Here is a 20,271-nt window from a genome sequence, read left to right on the forward strand (position 1 = left end):
CTGGAGCCTCAGCTTCAGGATCTGTCCTTCCAGTGAGCACTCAGGGCTGATTTCCTTCAGAATGGAGAGGTTGGATCTTCTTGCAGTCCATGGGACTCTCAAGAGTCTCCTCCAGCACCAGAATTCAAAAGCATCCATTCTTTGGCGATCAGTCTTCTTTATGGTCCAGCTCTCACTTCCAGACATCAGGATGCTTTTAGCAGCTGCCAAAAAAGAATCAAGTTGCCAGCTTGATCTCAATAGGCAGGGAGTTCCAAAGTGGAGATGCTGGGAAGGACCGGAGGAGAGACTTACACTTGGGCTCAAACCCTACAGGTGGGATTTCCGTTGTGGCATCTGGCCGGCCACTGGGAGAAGAGGAGGCTGGACTTTGGGGCTGACCCAGGAAGCTCTTCTTTAAGTCGATAGAAAAATCTGTTGGAGAGGGAGGTGTTCCTTCTCAGCTCCTGATCTCCAACGTGGATGCCATGGAACGAGAAGCTGCCAGTTAATTTTGCTTTACTTGTTTCTTATTTACTTGTTTCTTGTTTCATTGCATTCATATTGTCTTTTTTCATCCATGGAGTCAGGGGCGTCTTACCCATATTTTACTCACATATTTTACTGGATATAAAACTGGATATTTCATGTTTTTAATATTAGGTAGGGAACCACCCAGGGTGGCTGGGGAAACACAGCCAGATGGGTGGGGTATGAATAATAAATTGTTACTACTACTACTACTACTATGTTTTTACATAAGCTGTAATCCGCCCAGAGTGGCTGGGGCAACCCAGTCAGATGGGCATGGTACAACTAAGTTGTTTATTATTATTATTATTATTATTATTATTATTATTATTATTATCTACAGGTGTTTTTTTCTTGTGCTTATCTTCCTTCCAAAGTGGCTGGGCACTTTCATTTCCAGACAGAGAGAGAGAGAGAGAGAGAGAGAGAGAGCAGGAGGGATTCAACATCTATTTCTGCACCAAGGAGTAACTTTTGCTATAAGGCTACAAATACAAGACTTTTCACCCGGGAACACGGAGCTGACAAAAGAGGTTCGTTTCCCCGCTCTGTAAAGCTAAGTCTAAACCCAACCAGTAACCCAAACAGAGACAAACTGAGCCGCAGAAAAATATCCAAAGACGAACGGATCTGCCTCTTGCAAAGAGCGCAGCTGGGAAGCACAGAACCATTCTGAGCATTTGGGTGAGCCTAAGTGGGTCACAGGGATCCTTTACGCATCCGGCTCAGAGACTCAGCTGGGATCTGGCGCTCTAAAGCTAGATCATCCCGCCTCCTCTCGGCTTCTGCCGCTTGGCTTGCAAAATCCCCCGAACCGCCTTTGTTGTGCGGCGTCGCATTTGTGATGCTCTGAGTGTCTCCATGGAAAACTTTCAAGTCTGGCAGGCAGGCTCAGCACAAGCATCAAGGACCTGGTGGAATTTCCCCATTTTGACTTACAATCGATGGGGGAAGCGCAGCAGAAGGGGGGCGGGAGAAAATGGAATTTCTTTTCATAGAATCATTGCATTGCAGAGTCATTAGAACTGGATATGGAACAACTGATTGGTTCAAAATTGGGAAAGGAGTACGACAAGGCTGTATATTGTCTCCCTGCTTATTTAACTTATATGCAGAATTCATCATGCGAAAGGCTGGGCTGGATGAATCCCAAACCGGAATTAAGATTGCCGGAAGAAATATCAACAACCTCAGATATGCAGATGACACAACCTTGATGGCAGAAAGTGAGGAGGAATTAAAGAACCTTTTAATGAGGGTGAAAGAGGAGAGCGCAAAATATGGTCTGAAGCTCAACATCAAAAAAACGAAGATCATGGCCACTGGTCCCATCACCTCCTGGCAAATAGAAGGGGAAGAAATGGAGGCAGTGAGAGATGTTACTTTCTTGGGCTCCATGATCACTGCAGATAGTGACAGCAGCCACAAAATTAAAAGACGCCTGCTTCTTGGGAGAAAAGCAATGACAAACCTAGACAGCATCTTAAAAAGCAGAGACATCACCTTGCCAACAAAGGTCCGTATAGTTAAAGCCATGGTTTTCCCATTAGTGATGTATGGAAGTGAAGAGCTGGACCATAAAGAAGGCTGATCACCGAAGAATAGATGCTTTTGAATTCTGGTGCTGGAGGAGACTCTTGAGAGTCCCATGGACTGCAAGAAGATCCAACCTCTCCATTCTGAAGGAAATCAGCCCTGAGTGCTCACTGGAAGGACAGATCCTGAAGCTGAGGCTCCAAGACTTTGGCCACCTCATGAGAAGAGAAGACTCCCTGGAAAAGACCCTGATGTTGGGAAAGATGGAGGGCACAAGGAGAAGGGGATGGCAGAGGACTAGATGGTGGGACAGTGTTCTCGAAGCCACCAGCATGAATTTGACCAAACTGTGGGAGGCAGTGGAAGACAGGAGTGCCTGGCATGCTCTGGTCCAGGGGGTCATGAAGAGTCAGACCCGACTAAATGACTGAACAACACAAAGGTACCTCCAGGGTCATCTAGCCGCACCCCATGCAATGCAGGAATCACAGCCTTTGCACAAGCTTCACTGAAAAGAAAGGTGTTGTGTTTTAATGAAGGGCCTTGCACATTTAAAGAAAAGAGCAGCGAAAAAGAGACAGTTCGTGTTCAGGAATGGGACAGTTTAACCCCTTCTGACCCTGCTGCAGTCCTGGTGAAAGTTGCTCCTTGCATCAGAGGAGAGGTCAGCTTGGCTCTGGCCAGAGTCTAGGCATCAAAGCGTCTGTCTCCGCAGAACAGGTCAAGCAAGCAGACTCAGTGGGATGAATGGGAGTGAGAGAGCAGTGCCCAGGACCCAGATGCAGAAAGCGAGGGTCAAGTCTGTCTGCCACCCACCACCCTCTGTCCTCTCCAGTTGCCCATTGATCTGTGGTTAATCCCCCAAAAGGAGCCACTCTGAAAATCTCAATGTCCAAATGTGTTTTCTCTCAAAAGCAACTGTTCTAAATACTCTTTCATACATACAGTCATACCTCGGGTTACAGACGCTTCAGGTTGCATTTTTTCGGGTTACGAATGCTCCAAAATGCGGAAGTACCAGAATGGGTTACTTCCGGGTTTGGGCAGTCACGCATGTGCAGAAGCGCTAAATTGCACTTTGCGCATGCGCAGAAGCACTAAATCACAACCCACGCGTGTGCAGACGCGCCACTGCGGGTTGTGAACATGCATCCCACACGGATCACGTTTGCAACCCGAGCGTCCACTGTATTTGGAGCCAAAAGCTGCACTGGGACATTTGGTCAACAGCAACAACAAAAACAATGGCTGAATGTCTCAGTACAGCTTGCAGCTCAAAAGATAGAATTATAGAACTGTAGAAACTTGTTTTCCACTCTTCCCGATGGTAAGACCCAAACCGATGGATTCAAGGTACAAGAAAGGAAATGCCAGCTAAGTCTCAAGAAGAACTTTCTGAGGACAAGAGTTGTTGGGCAGTGGAAGGTGGCAGACTCTCCTTCCTTCCTCAGAAGGTGGCACACTCTCCTTCCATGGAGGTTTTTCATCCGAGGTTCGATTGGCACCTGCCAGGGATTCCTGGGATTCCTGCCTTGCAAGGGGTGGACTAGATGCCCCTCAGGATCTCTTCCAGCTCTACAATTCTATGTTTGCATGAAAGAGGGCCCCAACAGGGGTGATGTGACAGCTGCAGCTGGAAAGGAAGGAAGGAAGGAAGGAAGGAAGGAAGGAAGGAAGGAAGGAAGGAAGGAAGGAAGGAGCCCTCACTATTTCCAGGGCTAATTGGTGCTTTTCTTCCGCCTTCCCAACCCGCCTACTGTTTTCCAGGAAGAGGTGGCGGTGGCACTTGGAGCCATTTCTGCCGGAATGAGCGAAGTGCCGAGGGAAGGCCATTTATTCTGATTAGCCTGCCTCATTACACAACCACAAATGTTGCTTAAGCAAATGAAGCCAAGCTGCCTCCTCGCTCTTCCAAGGAGGCCCTTTGCGGCTCCGCCAACAGAACACGCCAACGGAACCCAGAGCGCCGGCCATTTCTTCCTCTTTGCAGCCCAGTAATGAAACATTCATTGGGGCCTCGACTGGAGGCCTCCGGAGCTGGAGGAGATGAAGAAGGCAAGGAAAAATGGGCTGCAGCGCCTGCAGAGGGAGCGAGAGCAGGAAGAATGCCTCAGAAGAGCCTGGTGGATCAGGCCACAAGATGCCTCTTCTGGGAAACCTCCAAGCAGGATTCGAACACAAGAGCAACTCTCCCCTCCTGGGGTTTCCAGCAACTGCTCTCCAGAAGGATGGCTGAGCACAGCCATCTTGGCCAGTAGCCATCAATAGCCTTCCTTTAAATAATGGTTGCAATAATTAGAGCCATCTAGGTAGGTGGCCATCTCTGCTTCCTGCAGGAGTGAGTTCCGCAGTTTAACCAAGGCCAGGCAGCCCATGAGGCGAGGTGAGGCAATTGTTTTAGGCAGCATATCTGGGTCCAAGGAGAGGGCTTTGGGTTTTACTTAAAGGCTCAAATATAGGTCCATATAAAAAGGAGACTTCCCTGAATGCCTAGACCCAGGTTTGAGCCCAGAGAGAACCCTGGCAGAGATTTAAAAATCACAATTATTATTATTATTATTATTATTATTATTATTATTATTATTATTATTGTTATTTATATACCGTCCTATACCTGGAGGTCTCAGGGCAGTTCACAGAAAAGATCAACATAAAAACCACAATATATATAATCAAAATGAAAACAACCCGATTACACCCCCCAAAATATGTTCAGCAAGGCATTGAAATGTTGCCTGCTAGACCTTCAAAATATCCCTTCAAAGTTGCTCTTGCCAGAGGAGTGAGGGTGCCAGGGGACAGGTATGGAGGAGGCAGCTGCGTTGAGCAGCAGGTCCGGTGCCTGAGGCAACCACTGCACCTTGCCTCACAGGTGAGTCAGCCCTGAAAGAAGAGATAGGGCAGCTGCTTTTCCTAGAGAAATCCCAGCTCCAGACCCCCAAACCCTACCTAAGAGCTTCCCCAGAGACCCGTTGCTGGGAAGCCAGAGTTGGATCTGGAGCAAGCCTGGACATCTCCTTGAGGCCTCTCCCTTGTTATGCACTGAATTGAATAGGATCCAAAATGCAGCAGCCTGATTAGTCCTAGAACAATAGGATTCAGAATGAAGGAGTCTGATTGGTCCTAGAACAATAGGATCCAGAATGCAGCAGTCTGATTGGTCCTAGAACAATAGGATCCAGAATGCAGCAGTCTGATTGGTCCACAGGAGCCACCCAATCCAGCTCCAGGTGGAAGTGAATCTGCAACCTGATTGGCCTACAGGAGAATCCCGGAATTAGCCAATCACGTGGGGCCCATTGTTTAAATAATGTATATAAAGCAGACATTCTGGGGGAACTTCCATTCCTCCTCACCACTATGAGCTGAATAAAGAGCAAGAAATCCACACTCAACTCCGAGTATATTTCACCCCTCTTAGGGAAGCTCTTTCCCATCAACAGCTGCCTTGAAACTGCTGAGGGGTTGAAAAGTTGGGATGACTTGGAGGAGGCGAGGAGGACCGAGGGTGAAGAGAGAGCTGGGAGTGGAGGGGGCCCCCTCTTCCCATCTTCTGGACCCCCTGGAAAACTCAGGAAACCTTCTGCACCTGGAATTGGTCATGGAGAGGTCAGCTGGATGGGATGCAGCCAGAGGAAGCGCCATCCAACTTGGGCTGCCCATAAAGAAGAAGAAGAAGAAGAGTTTGGATTTGATATCCCGCCTTTCACTCCCTTTAAGGAGTCTCAAAGCGGCTAACAATCTCCTTTCCCTTCCTCTCCCACAACAAACACTCTGTGAGGTAAGTGGGGCCGAGAGACTTCAAAGAAGTGTGACTGGCCCAAGGTCACCCAGCAGCTGCAGGTGGAGGAGCGGAGACGCGAACCCGGTTCCCCAGATTATGTGACTACCGCTCTTAACCACTACACCACACGGGCAAGTCTAGAGGGAGAGGCTAGAGGAAGAGCAGCGATGGCAAACCTGGTAGAGACCGAGTGCCCAAACTGCAACCCAAACCCCCTTATTTATCGCAAAGTGCCAACACGGCAGTTTAACCTGAATACTGAGGTTTTAGTTTAGAAAAAACAACTCGTACATTAACATCTTTTGCCTTAAAAGAAAAGCACAATGACACAGCTTCCGATGACACAAACCACTTTTTATTGAAAGGTAAAAGTTTGCATTTGGCATGCTTTTGAACAATTTATGTGGTTTTTGCTATTGTATGCATGCTGATAACTTGGCTCATACTTTGTAAGCTGTTGGGTGATCTGTTCTAGAAAGAGACTGTGGTTGCAAAAACTAAGATACTGGGAATGATATTTCCTCAATTTCCCTTCAAGAAACTCTTTTCTTTCACCAAGTTGGGCAACACTTTTGTGGTTGGTGTCAGAGCCGTCAGACGCTTGATGTGTGACACACAACATTTTCATTGCACAGAAGACAGAACACTTTCCCACTGCGTTCAATCAATCCAAATGACTCTTGGAATGATCTTCCATTATCTGTTCTTGCTTTTCCTTTTTTTTTTCCTGTACTCCTTTTTGGGTGTCCCAATACAAATCTAGCCCTGTGTCTGCGTCACAACGGCGATCCTCAATTCCTCTGGCAATCTAGTAACAAGCTCTGGTGAACTCGGTGCTGGGGCGACGGTGCATGTGCCCACAAAGAGAGCTAGAGGGATCACCACCACTAGGCTAGAGGGATCTTTCCAGGAGCTCTTAGTGTTTTGAGACTTTTGCAGGTGAACTGAGAATTTATTTGGACCCTGGGTGAGAATCCAAAGGCCGAGAGGGGGTGTCAGAAGGAAAATAGATTGGTATTGATCCATATATATTAGTCACGTTATCTTAATGTTACATTTTTATATGTAACTGTGTGTTTTTGCAATGTTTTCTTTAAGTTGTCTGCCACTGCTTCGGTTTTTTTGCATACCACTTCGAGATATTTTTCATAAATTAAGCGGTATAGAAGTTAAATGCTCTGATCTAATAATCTAATCTTTCTGAGCCAGGAAACGAGGATGAAGTTGCAGGCCAAGTCAGCAGAATCAATTGTTCTGAAAAGACTGCTAATTTGCTGAAAGTGAGCCCTCAAAGCATTTTGTTCGTCAAGCCACCGTGTCTTTGTTTACAGGTTAAATCCCCGCTGTCTCATCCTGTTAATGATCTCCAAATTAAAGCTGACCTTCCAATTTGGAGCCTTTCAGGGACTCAGAGATAATGGCTGGTGGGGGCGGGAGGCATCATTTAGGAGACCAATGAGACAGGCCGGCAGGTGCCCCGTGCCTGAAAACCTGAATCGGGGCCGCTCCATTTGGAACAATGAAGAAGGCACAGAGGAAAGGGGTTCTGGGCACTCTCCCTACCCTTAAAGAAGGCAGGAACTTGTGAGTGCATTATTTCTTGGAAATGTCTTGCCCCCAAAATGGTTTTCCTTGAGCTGGAAAGATGATGAACCATCTGGAAACCAAGTCTTTTGAGGAACAGCTGAGGGAGTAGGGGGTGTTCAGCATGGAGAAGAGGAGGCTGAGAAGTCAAGGGCTGCAGTGACTCGTTTTTCCAGCCAAGGTACACCCAGAAGCCAGCCCCACCCTTCCGGAAGCTGGAGGAAGAGGAGTGCACAAGCAGAAGGACAAAGCACGTCTTTTGCTTTCCTCTTTCCGCCCCGTGCTCTGGTGTGAGCCAACTGACTCAGGCCACAGTGTGGGACAAAATAATGCGTCTTTTGGAGCAACCAGAGCTCTGGAGCCCACACAGAACATTCAGACTTGGGATCAGAAGCTTCTGTAAATCTGGGATGCCCCTCTTAAAACGGGACAGCTGCATGCTATGCCAGACCCAGATCTTCAAATATCTGAAGGGCCGTCCCAGGAAAGATGGAGCCAGCTTGTTTTCTGCTGCTCCAGAGGGGAGGACCTGAAGCAATGGATTCCAAAGGCCGGAGGCGAGATTCTGACTCCACATCAGGAAGAGCTTTATGATAGTAAGAGCTCTTCAGCAGTGGAACAGTCAACTTCAGGAGATGGTGGGCTCTCCTTCCTTGGAGGTTTTTAAGCAGAGGTTGGATGCCCATCTGTCATGGATTCTTTGGCTGAGATTCCTGCATTGTGGGGATTTAGGCTAGATGACCCCTTCCAGCCCCACAATACTATGATTCCTCCTGCAACGCCATGGAAGGCTCAAGAAGAACGGAGGCCTTGACAGTGCAACTGGTCGCTTCAAGCGCTTGCCAGGGATCTTCAAACTGCAGGTTTCCGCCACTTTGCCTGCTGCAGTCACATCTGCTCTCTGCTCTGCATTACCGTCCTATTATGATAGAAAGAGAAGACGTGTGTGTTGTTGAGGAGATTATATATATATATATATAAAATAAAGACTGGTTGTTTAAATAAGAATGGTTCTGCACTGAATATTTATGGAACCCAGTGTTATCCAAAAGGGCAAAAAATAAAAATAGAGGTTATTTAAATTTAATTTGCATTTAGATTTTCAAGTCAGGTTTATTATATAGCAGAAACATGCTAAAATTAAATCCATAATGTACATTACAGCAAGTTGAGCAAATTGTACCTTGGAGCAATTTCTGCTTCGAACACAGGCTGCCTTGCCTGCCTCTTCTCTTTTTCCCATCATGGGTAAGTAAATTTGCAGGCGCTTTTCAGCAACTCTTTTATTATGCCTATTAGTAAATCAATGGAGAGTCTGGAAGAGAGAAAGTGTAACTGCTCAGGCAGCTGAGAGAGACGCAAAACCCGGTGGCGGCTTGGATTCGCCAAAAGGACTAGGTGGCATGGCAGGAAAACGTTGCCTTCTCTTTGGCTCTGCTGATTCAGCATTAAAAGAATTTTTTAGGATTTTGACAAGCTAGAAAGTATATATACAAGGGTGACCAAGATGGTCAATGGTCTGGAAACCAAGCCTTGTGAGGAACGGTTGAGGGAGCTGGGTATTTTTAGCCTGGAAAGGAGGAGACTGAGAGGAGAGATGAGAGCCATCTTCAAATATCTCAAGGGCTGTCAGATGCAAGATGGAGCGAGCTTGTTTTAGAATCATAGAATAGAATCATAGAGTTGGAAGAGACCACAAGGGCCATCAAGTCCAACCCCCTGCCAAGCAGGAAACACCATCAGAGCACTCCTGACATATGGTTGTCAAGCCTCTGCTTAAAGACCTCCAAAGAAGGAGACTCCACCACACTCCTTGGCAGCAAATTCCACTGTCGAACAGCTCTTACTGTCAGGAAGTTCTTCCTAATGTTTAGGTGGAATCTTCTTTCTTGTAGTTTGGATCCATTGCTCCGTGTCCGCTTCTCTGGAGCAGTAGAAAACAGCCTTTCTCCCTCCTCTATGTGACATCCTTTTATATATTTGAACATGGCTATCATATCACCCCTTAACCTCCTCTTCTCCAGGCTAAACATGCCCAGCTCCCTTCCAGAGGCAAGGAACCAAACCAATGGACGTGGGATGTAAGAATCAGGTGCAGTCAAACACAGCATTGCTAGAGTAGACATGATGGTTGTCTCAGTCCTCCAGTCGGAACTTCCTGCTTTCCAGGACTAAGACGAAACCTCCTATGTGTAACCTGAGATGGGCATGGTCTCTCCTGAAGTAGAGAAGAACCTGAACCACAGGCTGGCGACCATCTTATCTCTTATCTTATCTCTATTGATGCCATCTTAACAACAGCACTGCTAAGTTGCCCCCTTGACTCCAGACCAAGAGAAGAAAAGGGGGGCTTTCTCCCATAAGCAGATAGTCACCACATTTAAACTATGTTCTAACCTTTTAAGTCTGCCTTCTGGGAACCTTTGTGTGAACAGATGATTACTTGTGAGTAAACGTTTTATACTTTACAGAAGACTGTGTAGCATCTTATTTTGTTGTTGTTGTTGTTGTTTAGTCGTTTAGTCGTGTCCGACTCTTCGTGACCCCATGGACCAGAGCACGCCAGGCCCTCCTGTCTTCCACTGCCTCCCGCAGTTTGGTCAAACTCATGCTGGTAACCTTGAAAACACTATCCAACCATCTCGTCCTCTGTCGTCCCCTTCTCCTTGTGCCCTCCATCTTTCCTAACATCAGGGTCTTCTCCAGGGAGTCTTCTCTTCTCATCAGGTGGCCAAAGTACTGGAGCCTCAGCTTCAGGATCTGTCCTTCCAGTGAGCACTCAGGGCTGATTTCCTTCAGAATGGAAAGGTTTGATCTTCTTGCAGTCCATGGGACTCTCAAGAGTCTTCTCCAGCACCATAATTCAAAAGCATCAATTCTTCGGCGATCAGCCTTCTTTATGGTCCAGCTCTCACTTCCATACATCACTAAACGGGGAAAACACCAGGAAATATTTACAGAGACTCTAACGATTCTGAGGAAGCTATCTGCTGTGCTTGTGTTTAAATAAAAGGGGGATGTTAACTCTGCTGCTTTTGTTGAACTTGTAAAGACAAGTTGGGATAGGATATCTTAGACAATATATCCTCCCCTGCATCCTTAAAAATTCCCACAATGGATTCGAATGACAAGAAAGGAGATTGCAACTGAACATCAGGAAGAACTTTCAGACAGTAAGAGCTGCTGAACAGTGGAGAGGTCTTCCTTGGATGATGGTGGACACTCCATCATTGGAGGTTTTTAAGCCAAGGTTGGGTGGGATTCTTGAGTTGTGATTCCTGTGTTCCAGGGGGGTGGAGTAGATGACCTTTAAGGTCCCTTACAACTCTACAATTCTGTGATCAGATGAATCTTAGGGTGGTATGACAACCATTGCCTTAATGAAAAAGAAAATGCTTATCTGGACCTTGAATCAATGGCTCCCTCTTGTCACATTCTCAGCGGACTGAATGAAAATCTCTTCCCCCCTCCCCATTCCTTTGGATGTTTGTAAATTGCTAATATATTCCAAGCCCCTGATCACTGCATCTCCCACTTCCTTCAGCCAAAAGTCACAATATTGGCATTCTCTCTATCCTATGGATTATTAGCTCCTTGTGGGGGGCAGTGTAGCTGATATTACAGAAACGTGAACCAGGATTCAGCAGGAACTTGATTTGTTATCACCTCAGTGGCACAGAGTGCCTTCCATCAGCTTCTGCTGGTGGCCCAGCTACACTCCTATCCGGACAGGGATAGCCTGACTACTGCTGTCTGTGCTCTAGTAACCTCCGGGTTAGATTACTGCAATGCGTTCTACGTAGGGCTGCCTCTGAAGACGGTTTGGAAACTTCAGCTAATGCGGAATTCAGTGGCCAGGTTGCTCACGGTTTGAGCATATTACACCAATCCTGGTCCAACTGCACTGGCTACTGATTAGTTTCTGGGCCCAATTCAAAGTGCTGGTTTTGACCTATAAAGCCTTAAATGGCTCAGGACCGCAGTACCCCAAGGACTGCTTCTTTCCATATGAACCTACCCAGACCCTGAGATCATCTTCTGAGGTCCTTCTTCGTGTGCCTCTTCTGCGAGAGGTCCGGAGGGTGGCAACACGAGAACAGGGCCTTCTCTGCAGTGGCTCCCCGTCTATGGAATGCTCTCCCCAGGGAAGTTCACCTGGCGCCTTCGCTATAAACCTTTATGCGCCAGGCAAAAACGTTCCTTTTTAACCAGGCCTTTCCTTACTTGATCTACATCCTATACCCTTTTAAAAAATGATGGCTCTTTGGGGGAGTTTTTGCTTGGGTTTTTGGTTTTGATTTGATTTTATGTATTTGATATTTTATGTGAACTGCCCTGAGACCTTCGGGTATAGGGCGGTATAGAAATTCAATCAATCAATCAATCAATCAATAATATTGGAAACTGGGGCTTAGTCTAACGAAACAAATTCCAATCTTTAGTTGAGATTCCTGCATTGCAGGGGGTTGAACTAGATGACCCTTAGGGTCCCTTCCAACTGATTCTGACTTCTTGTTCAAGCCACTCTTAGCACAGGGGGGAAGAGAAGATACACACAAATGGCCTCTGACAGAGAGCCAGCCTCCATTAGGCTCTGCCTCTGAAATACTTAATAAAGACAGATTTGCTCTGCTCGAGAAGAAGGAGATTGGTCTTTCCCAGCCTTGGTCTCCAGTGCTCCCTCTAAATTCTCCCCACATCCAACCTCGCTTCTCCTGGCCGCCAAGGAGCAGACGGACTTTGCATTGCCCCGTCATCCCCGCCATAACATCTCACATCGCCAAGCAAGACGTCCCTTTTCTGTTTGGGTTTATGCCTGTCATTTGCAAAAAGCGGCTCACGTGTCACATGTTTGGGAAGCAGCTCAGGGGTTAGGAGGAGACGTTGAAAGACAGAATTTAAAATCTGATGCTCTGGATCCCATCTCTTCTGGTTACTTTGACAAGAGCATTTCAGAGAGGCTCATATTTGTCCCTTCCTGTTAGGCCCACCGTCTCTCCAGTGCCTCACATGCGCTTGGAAGTGAGCACATCAGAGGAGCAGAGGCGCCCACTGAAATGCAAAGAACATCCCTTCCCTTCTAGCTAGGAGTTGCAGGACTTCTTGCCAGCCAAAGCTGCTCACTGCTGGAGCTGGCAGCCATGAGGCTACCTCCTTTGCCGCAGAAAGGGTTTCAAGGGAACGCCAGAAAGGCACCTGCTGAGATCCTTCATAGAATCACGGAATTGGAGAGTTGCAATGCAAGAATCACAGTTAAAGCATCCTTTGTTTACAGCCACCCAACCTCTGTCCAAAAGCCTCCAATGAAGGAGATTCCACCACCTTCCTGTGGGGTTTGCAGCTAAAATCACAACTGTGTGTTTTGCTTGGCAAGCGCAGAGCTAATACACCGAGAGTTATTAAACTTCCCAGAGAGGACCCTCTGTGTGGTTTAAAGACTCTCTCGAGGTTTAAAGACTCTCTCAAGGCAAATCTTTTTAAAAGTAGTATAAACACTGACAACTGGGAAACACTGGCCTGCCAGCGCTCCAGTTGGAGAACAGCCTTTACCAGAGGTGTCCTGGGCTTTGGAGACACTCAAACTCAGGATGAAAGGGAGAAATGCGCTAAGAGGAAGGCATGCTTGGTAAATCCACACCGTGATCAACTCCTGCCCAGAAACCAATGTCCCCACTGTGGAAGGACGTGTGGATCCAGAATTGGCCTCCACAGTCACTTACGGACTCACTGTTAAGACCATGTTCATGGAAGACAATCTTACTTCTTTTGCCTCCACTGGGTGAGAACTCTCTAACAAATGAAACAACCGTCTCTTCCCACCCCCCACACCTCCAAGGTGACCAGACGTGCATGGCTAAAGCTCCTGCTTTCAGCCATGTTAGCTAAGACTACCATTTTTTTATTTTACTGTAAGTTAGAAGCATTTTTTCTGCACGCTACTTTTGTTGTGTTTGCTGCTTGCATTGAAATGTAAGTAAACCCCTCTTTTTTTGTTTATCCTATTAAAAACATTTGGTTCATTCTTTGTAATAGGGGTGAAGAGGAGAAGGTGAGCTGACCGCAAACGACAGGGATGGAAAGGTCTGACTGCCTAATTCCTCAGCTTTATTAAGCTGCAATACGTATAAGTGTTTTATTCTGCTAAAAAGGCTTCACAGCCAGTTTTTACTTCTGTTCTCATAGTGGCTGACCAGGTGCCCTAATGGAAAACAAGATTCAGGAAGCATTTTCGTACAAATTTCTCCTAACAAACACCTTGTGCTGTTGTGACTAATATGCACTTTTCTTTGCAACCAATTTCCCCTGATATAATTTATATTTATATGTTGTTTTTATTAATAGATACATTTTTAATTCCCCTACCATATGCATTTTTGTGGACGTGATTTAGTTGGAGAAGCACGCCTCAAAATTCAGAGATGCACGCTTCTCAAAAGCTAGCCTTGTTTTGGTTCAGGAGCTGGTTGCAGAAGGGCAAAGGGGGAATTTTCTTATTGAAATGCAAACAAACACCAAGCTCTCTCCCCCTTGGTTGGTCAGGTGAGAGCAGGAGGCTCAGATCCATCCATTCCATTCAGAGTGAACGGTTCCCTGGCTTGACTGAGAGACACAGAGTGTGCTGCGGATTATCCCTGGAGTGGGAAGGAAGGCAAAATATTGATTTCCTGCACTCCTTTTCATGGGCTGATTGAAATCAAGTTAGTTCTCCTTTACAGAGACACACACACCCCATCCTTTATCTCCCACAGTGTGTGTACTGGAACAGTGGGGCTCTCCTCCCACCCCCCCAACAACAACAAAACGCTGGGAAAATAGAAGCAGGAACAAAATCCCCTGGAAAGATATTGCAAAGGCAAACAGGTTTGCTCGTTTTTTCTCCTCCAAAGCTCCAGTAAGCTCCATGGCAACTGATTGGCTGTTCTCCTGAAGAGCACCGAAGCTGCAGAGCTCCATCAGGATTTCGGCAGCGAATCTGTCTCTGAACTAAACAACAGCAAATGAAGTTAGAAGTTAATCCTGCAGCATCAGGGCGAGAGTGACAGCGAGCCCTGACAAGGCCCGGGGCTTTGCATAGGGAGGGGGCGGAAGAAACCCCAACATCACTCAACCCCCAAAAGAAGGTTCTCAGAGCCAGGCGCTCTCACCTTTGCTCATGTGCGGAGAAGTGACAGCATTTGAGGCCGAGGAAGAAATCCTAGGATCACAGAATGGCAGAGGCAGAAGAGACCCCTAAGGGTCGTCTAATCCACACACACACACCCCGAAATGCCAGAATCACCACTAATGAATCCCTGACAGATGGCCGTCCAAGCTCTGTGGGAAGATTTCTATGGCAGCTTGAAGGAGGAGAGGCAGTTGGGGAGGGGGTCTTCTCGCTGGTTGCCCCCAAATTAAGGGAAAGGGCTCAGAGCATTCAGAAAGTCCCAGCGTTTTAGTTTAGGAGAAAGGAAGGCAAGAGGCAACATGACAGAAGTTTGTAAAATTACGCGTGGCCTGGAGAAAGTGGAGAGAGAAACGTTCTTCTTCCTCTCTCCTAACTCTAGAACTTGTGGATGTGCAATGAAGCCAAACATTTAACCTTTAAAGCCCTATACGGCCTAGGACCCTCGTACCTATGGGACCACCTCTCCTGGTATGTCCCACGGAGGACCTTATGGTCTTCAAACAAAAGCATCTTGGAGGTCCCAGGCCACAGGGAGGTTAGGCTGGCCTCAACCAGAGCCAGGGCTTTTTCGGCTGTGGCCCCGATCTGGTGGGACGCTCTGTCCCAAGAGACTAGGGCCCTGCGGGACTTGACATCTTTCCGCAGGGCCTGCAAGACAGAGCTGTTCCTCCAGGCCTTTGGCCAGGGCACAGCCTGAACCCCTCCTTCTGTAATCCGCATAGCACTCTAGCCCAATGGTTGCCATTAATTTGATTCTGAATTGATTTTAGAATGAATTGATTTTAGAATTGATTTTTACTGTTGTTAGCTGCTCTGAGCCCGGCTTCGGATGGGGAGGGCGGGATAGAAATAAATTATTATTATTATTATTATTATTATTATTATTATTATTATTATTATTTAGGAAAGGACTTCTCCATGTAGCACAGAGTTAAACTGTGGAACTCCCTCCCACAGGAGGCTGGGATGACCACCAGTCTAGATGGCTTTAGAAGAGGAGTGAGCGCTCTTGTGCTCGCATCCTGCTTGCGGGCTTCCCATAGACATCTGCTTGGCCACTGTGAGAACAGGATTCTGGACTAGATGGGCCATTGGCCTCATCCGGCAGGCTCTTCTGTTCCTAAGCTAGGCCTGGGCCAGACTCCCTGAGTCTGCAATACAGAAGAGCCTCTGCTGCCAGTCAATGCAAATCCCTCCCAAGGGAAATTTGGGGGGAGCTCATTTGGAGAGGCAGACTTGGCACCCGGCCGTCGCATTCCTGCTTCCCTGAGCTCTGGCTTGGTGGTTTCCATAGCTGTGTTTGATTGTGGTTAATATTGTTTGCAGTCATCTGCGGGGAGCTGATAATAACTTTTTGTTTCACTCCTGCCTTGTACTCTGGATACTTTTTGCACTGCTGTCTCCCACTATCCAAGTGTAACCTCTTGCCAGCGTCCCTCAAACACCACCAGGCAACAGAAATGTTTTAAATAAGCAAACCGTGGATTTGCAGCCACGCTTGACAGCGACCCAAACGCAGCCTCACCTCGCATTACGTATGGGCGGGTTCTGGTCCCTTGTTTAAAGTACTGCCTTGTATTAGTTCAGCCTGAGTTGCCGCTGCTGGAGCTCCTGCACATCTCATTACAGTGGGGCCTTTTGGAAGCACCGAGGTTCAGGCTACAATGGAGGCGCTGTTGTTTACACTCTTGTTTTATGCATCAGTAATATTAGGATGCCGTGCGTTGGACACTTCGCTTTGCATTCCATCCCCCTCCTATATCCGTTGGCAGCCATGAGCAGCAGCCTTGGAGGAAACTTCCAGCAGATGAGATGCAAATGAAGGCAGAACCAGAGATGTCCAGTGGATTCCCAACGCCGCTCTCCTCCAATGTGCAGAGTCAGGGTGGAAGCAGGATTCGCACCCGGGTTGCGCTGCATGGTCAAAGGGGGAGGGGGGATGGTAATGGTGGGGAAGAGTGTTGGTGGTAGGGAAACTGGCGGGTGGGAGAAGAACAGGCAGCTCCTCTATGTGCCTCCTCATTAAAAACATAAGAGGCCCATGCAGTCATAGAACTGTAGCCATGCCGATCACTTCTCCTACCTGGGCAGTTCTCTTTCCACAAGGGCCAACATTGATGCCCAAATTCAGCATCGCCTGAGCTCTGCAAGTGCAGCTTTCTTCAGACTGAAGCGCAGAGCGTTTGTGGACCAGGACATTCACGGAGAAACCAAAATGCTTGTTTACAAAGCTATTGCACTACCAACCTTACTGTCTGCTTGTGAAACATGGACCACTTATAAACGCCATCTCCAACTCCTCAAAAGATTCCATCAATGGTGTCTCCGAAAATTTTTCACATCATCTGGGAAGACAGGTGAACTAATGCCAGTGTACAGGAAGAAGCAAAGATCACCCATGTCAAAGCAATGATTCTTCAACACCAACTTCGTTGGACTGGTCATGTTGTGCGGATGCCTGATGATCGTCTTCCAAAGGAACTACTCTATTCTGAACTTAAAAATGGAAAGTGTAATACTGGTGCTCAACAAAGGAGGTTTAAAGACTCTCTCAAGGCAAATCTAAAAAAATGTGGTATAAACACCACCAATTGGGAAACACTGGCTTGTGAGCGCTCCCATTGGAGAACAGCCTTTACCAAAGGTGTCATGGGCTTTGAAGACACTCAAACTCAGGACGCAAGGGATAAATGTGCTAAGAGGAAGGCATGCTTGGCAAATCCACACCGTGATTATCTCCTGCCTGGAAACCACTGTGGAAGGACGTGTGGATCCAGAATTGGCCTCCACAGTCACTTACGGACTCATTGTTAAAAGCGTGTTTATGGAAGACAATCTTACTCGGCTACGAGGGATCGCCAAAGAAGAAGAAATGTAGCATTGGAAGGGACCTTTCTTCATAAGGAAGTCATTCCCTGCTATTATATGAATTCTACGGTCCCAAATATAAAATAAACGTTCATCAATGTATAAGGCAAACACATGCATAAGTGTATAAACCACGTGTCTGAAATAGTACAGGAGAGCAATCCTGAAGTCATTTTGACTTTCCCAAACCAATTTGACTCTCCCAAATTGACCTCAATATATTTCTCTGCAAGGATGGAGGAAAGCCTTCCCTTTGTTTTTCTGCTTTCAGATCCTGTCTTTAGGGCATATTTGTACACAAATAGGGTGAGCCTGTGACCTGGATTCAGGAATTAAAATATTTACCATCACAAAAGAATGGACAGGATGCCCAGGTAATGCAGTCAGTGACCATTAATAGTTATCCTGGCAGACAGGATTTCTGCTGTAGAAATGTGATGTATGTATGATGTTTTGGGGGATGGTCTTGAGCTACAGCGTGGGCAGTTATAGGGGCTTGCCCACCATTGTTCTGGGTTCCTCCTCCCTCCTGCGTGTGGTGAGTGAGGACCCTGTTGCAACAGATCAATAAAGATCAAGCTTACTAGCTGCTTTGCTTCCCAATATTCTCTGGTTGGCCTCTGTTATTTTCTCCTACCAATAGAGAACCTACTTAAGGACTCCATATGGCCTCTTGGATACCCCATAAGGGAAAAGGAGCAGGTTTTTTCTTATAACAGTTTGTTTACCAAGATCAGGAGCATCATATGCTGCTGCCATATTTAAGACTCACAGTCATAAAACTCACAGCGTCATATGTAGAGTTGGAAGGGACCCCAAAGCTCCTCTAGTCCAACCCCTGCAATGCAGGAATCACAGGTAAAAAAAAATCCCTAACAAATTGCCAACCATCCTCTGTTTTAAAACCTCAAAGGAAGGAGAACCGACCTTGCTCAGAGGGAGTCTGGCCTCTGTCCAAAGGGCAGGATTTTCAGGAAGGAATTTCTGAGGAGAAGGAAGAAGAAGAAGAAGAAGAGGAGGAGGAGGAGGAGGAGGAGGAGGAGGAGGAGGAGAAGTTTGGATTTGATATCCAGCTTTATCACTACCCGAAGGAGTCTCAAATCAGCTCAAAATCTCCTTTTCCCTTCCTCCCCCAAAACAAACACTCTGTGAGGTGAGTGGGGCTGAGAGACTTCAGAGAAGTGTGACTGGCCCAAGGTCACCCAGCAGCTGCATGTGGAGGAGCGGGGAAGTGAACCCGGTTCACCAGATTACGAGTCCACTGGCTGTTCAGCAGTGGAACAGACTCTGTTGGAAGGTGGTGGACTCTCCTTCCTTGGAGATTGTTAAGCAGAGACTTCTCCACAGGAGGGGAGCATTGCACTTGTGCTAAAGTCCTGCTTGCAGGTTTCCCAAGAGACATCTGGTTGACCACTGTGAGAACAGGACTCTAGACTCACTGGCCTGATGCAGCAGGATTTTCTGAGGACCTCAAGGTACACGAGGAGAGTCTTCCCTGGAGAGCACAGAGAGTGGGTTTCCCCAGGAGGGAGTCGGGCTCCCGCAACACCCCTCCAGCATCAAATAAACATGGAGCCATAATCGTTCTCCTTTTGACTAAGCCAATTCAGCACATACCAGAAGACAAAACGGACAACCTTTCACGCCTCGCTGGCCTCCCGTTTGCTGAATCGGCACTGAAATTACTTTCAGCTTTGCTGAACAAGGGGAATGGTGTTGTGAACCAGCTCCTTTCCGTGCTTCATCTTTTGGGGATGATTTCCCCTCCCTCTCTTCTCTCTCCCCCCCCCCCCCCACGCGCAGGCTGATGATGCACACATCTTGCAAGCCCTTCTGTTGAGAGGGGACAATGGCATCCTGTTTGCTGCCCTCCAGGGAAGAGGCCAACTTGCACACTGTCAAGAAAGAGCCTTGTGGTGGCCTTAGAGATGTCTTTAAATAACCCCCCAGTGGAGATGAAGAGCAAGGCAGCCCCACGAGTGGAGGAGGACATGGAGTGGCCGCTTGCCCTGAACCATGGCTTCCTGCATGTTGTTGTTGCTGTGGTACAGAGGAGGCATTCAGCATTGTGCTAAGGCCAACACCCCAAGCATTTTGGCTTCCCCATGACACAGCATAGGATCGTGGAACGGTAGAGCTGTAAGAAACCCAAAGGGTCATCTGGTCCAATCCTCTGCAATGCAGGGGTCTCAGTCCTCCATTTCTCCCACCACGCATTGTTCCAGGGGTTTTCTTGACCCTCATCTCTCTCTCTTGTCATCAAAGGAAGGAATAGTACCGCTCTATTTTGCCTTGATCAGACCCCACCTGGAGTCCTGTGTCCAATTCTGGGCACCACAATTTAAGAAGGATGTTGATAAGCTGGAATGTGTACAGAGGAGGGCAACCAAGATGGTCAAGGATCTGGAAATTAAGCCTTACGAGGAACGGTTTAAAGAACTGGGTATGTTTAGCCTGGAAAGAGGAGATGGAGAGGAGATAGGATAGCCAAATACCTTTCGGGCTGTCACATGGAAGATGGAGCAAGTTTGATTTCTCCTGCTCTGAAGGGTAGGACTCAAATCAATAGCTTCAAATGACATTGTCTCCCAAGACAAATCAATGCCAACCAGGAGGGAGTTGGGGGGTGTTTAGCCTGGATAAAAGGAGACTGTGAGGAGATATGATAGCTCTCCTCCAGTGTCAGATGGGCTTTTGCACAGAACATGGAGCAAGATTGTTTCTGCTCTCCAGGGGGGAGAACCAATGGATTCAAATGACAAGTAAGGAGATTCCAACTGAACATTGTTGTTGTTTAGTCGTTTAGTGGTGTCCGCCTCTTTGT

The sequence above is a fragment of the Podarcis raffonei genome, chromosome 1 (genome assembly GCF_027172205.1).
Source record: "Podarcis raffonei isolate rPodRaf1 chromosome 1, rPodRaf1.pri, whole genome shotgun sequence".
NCBI lineage: Eukaryota > Metazoa > Chordata > Lepidosauria > Squamata > Lacertidae > Podarcis > Podarcis raffonei.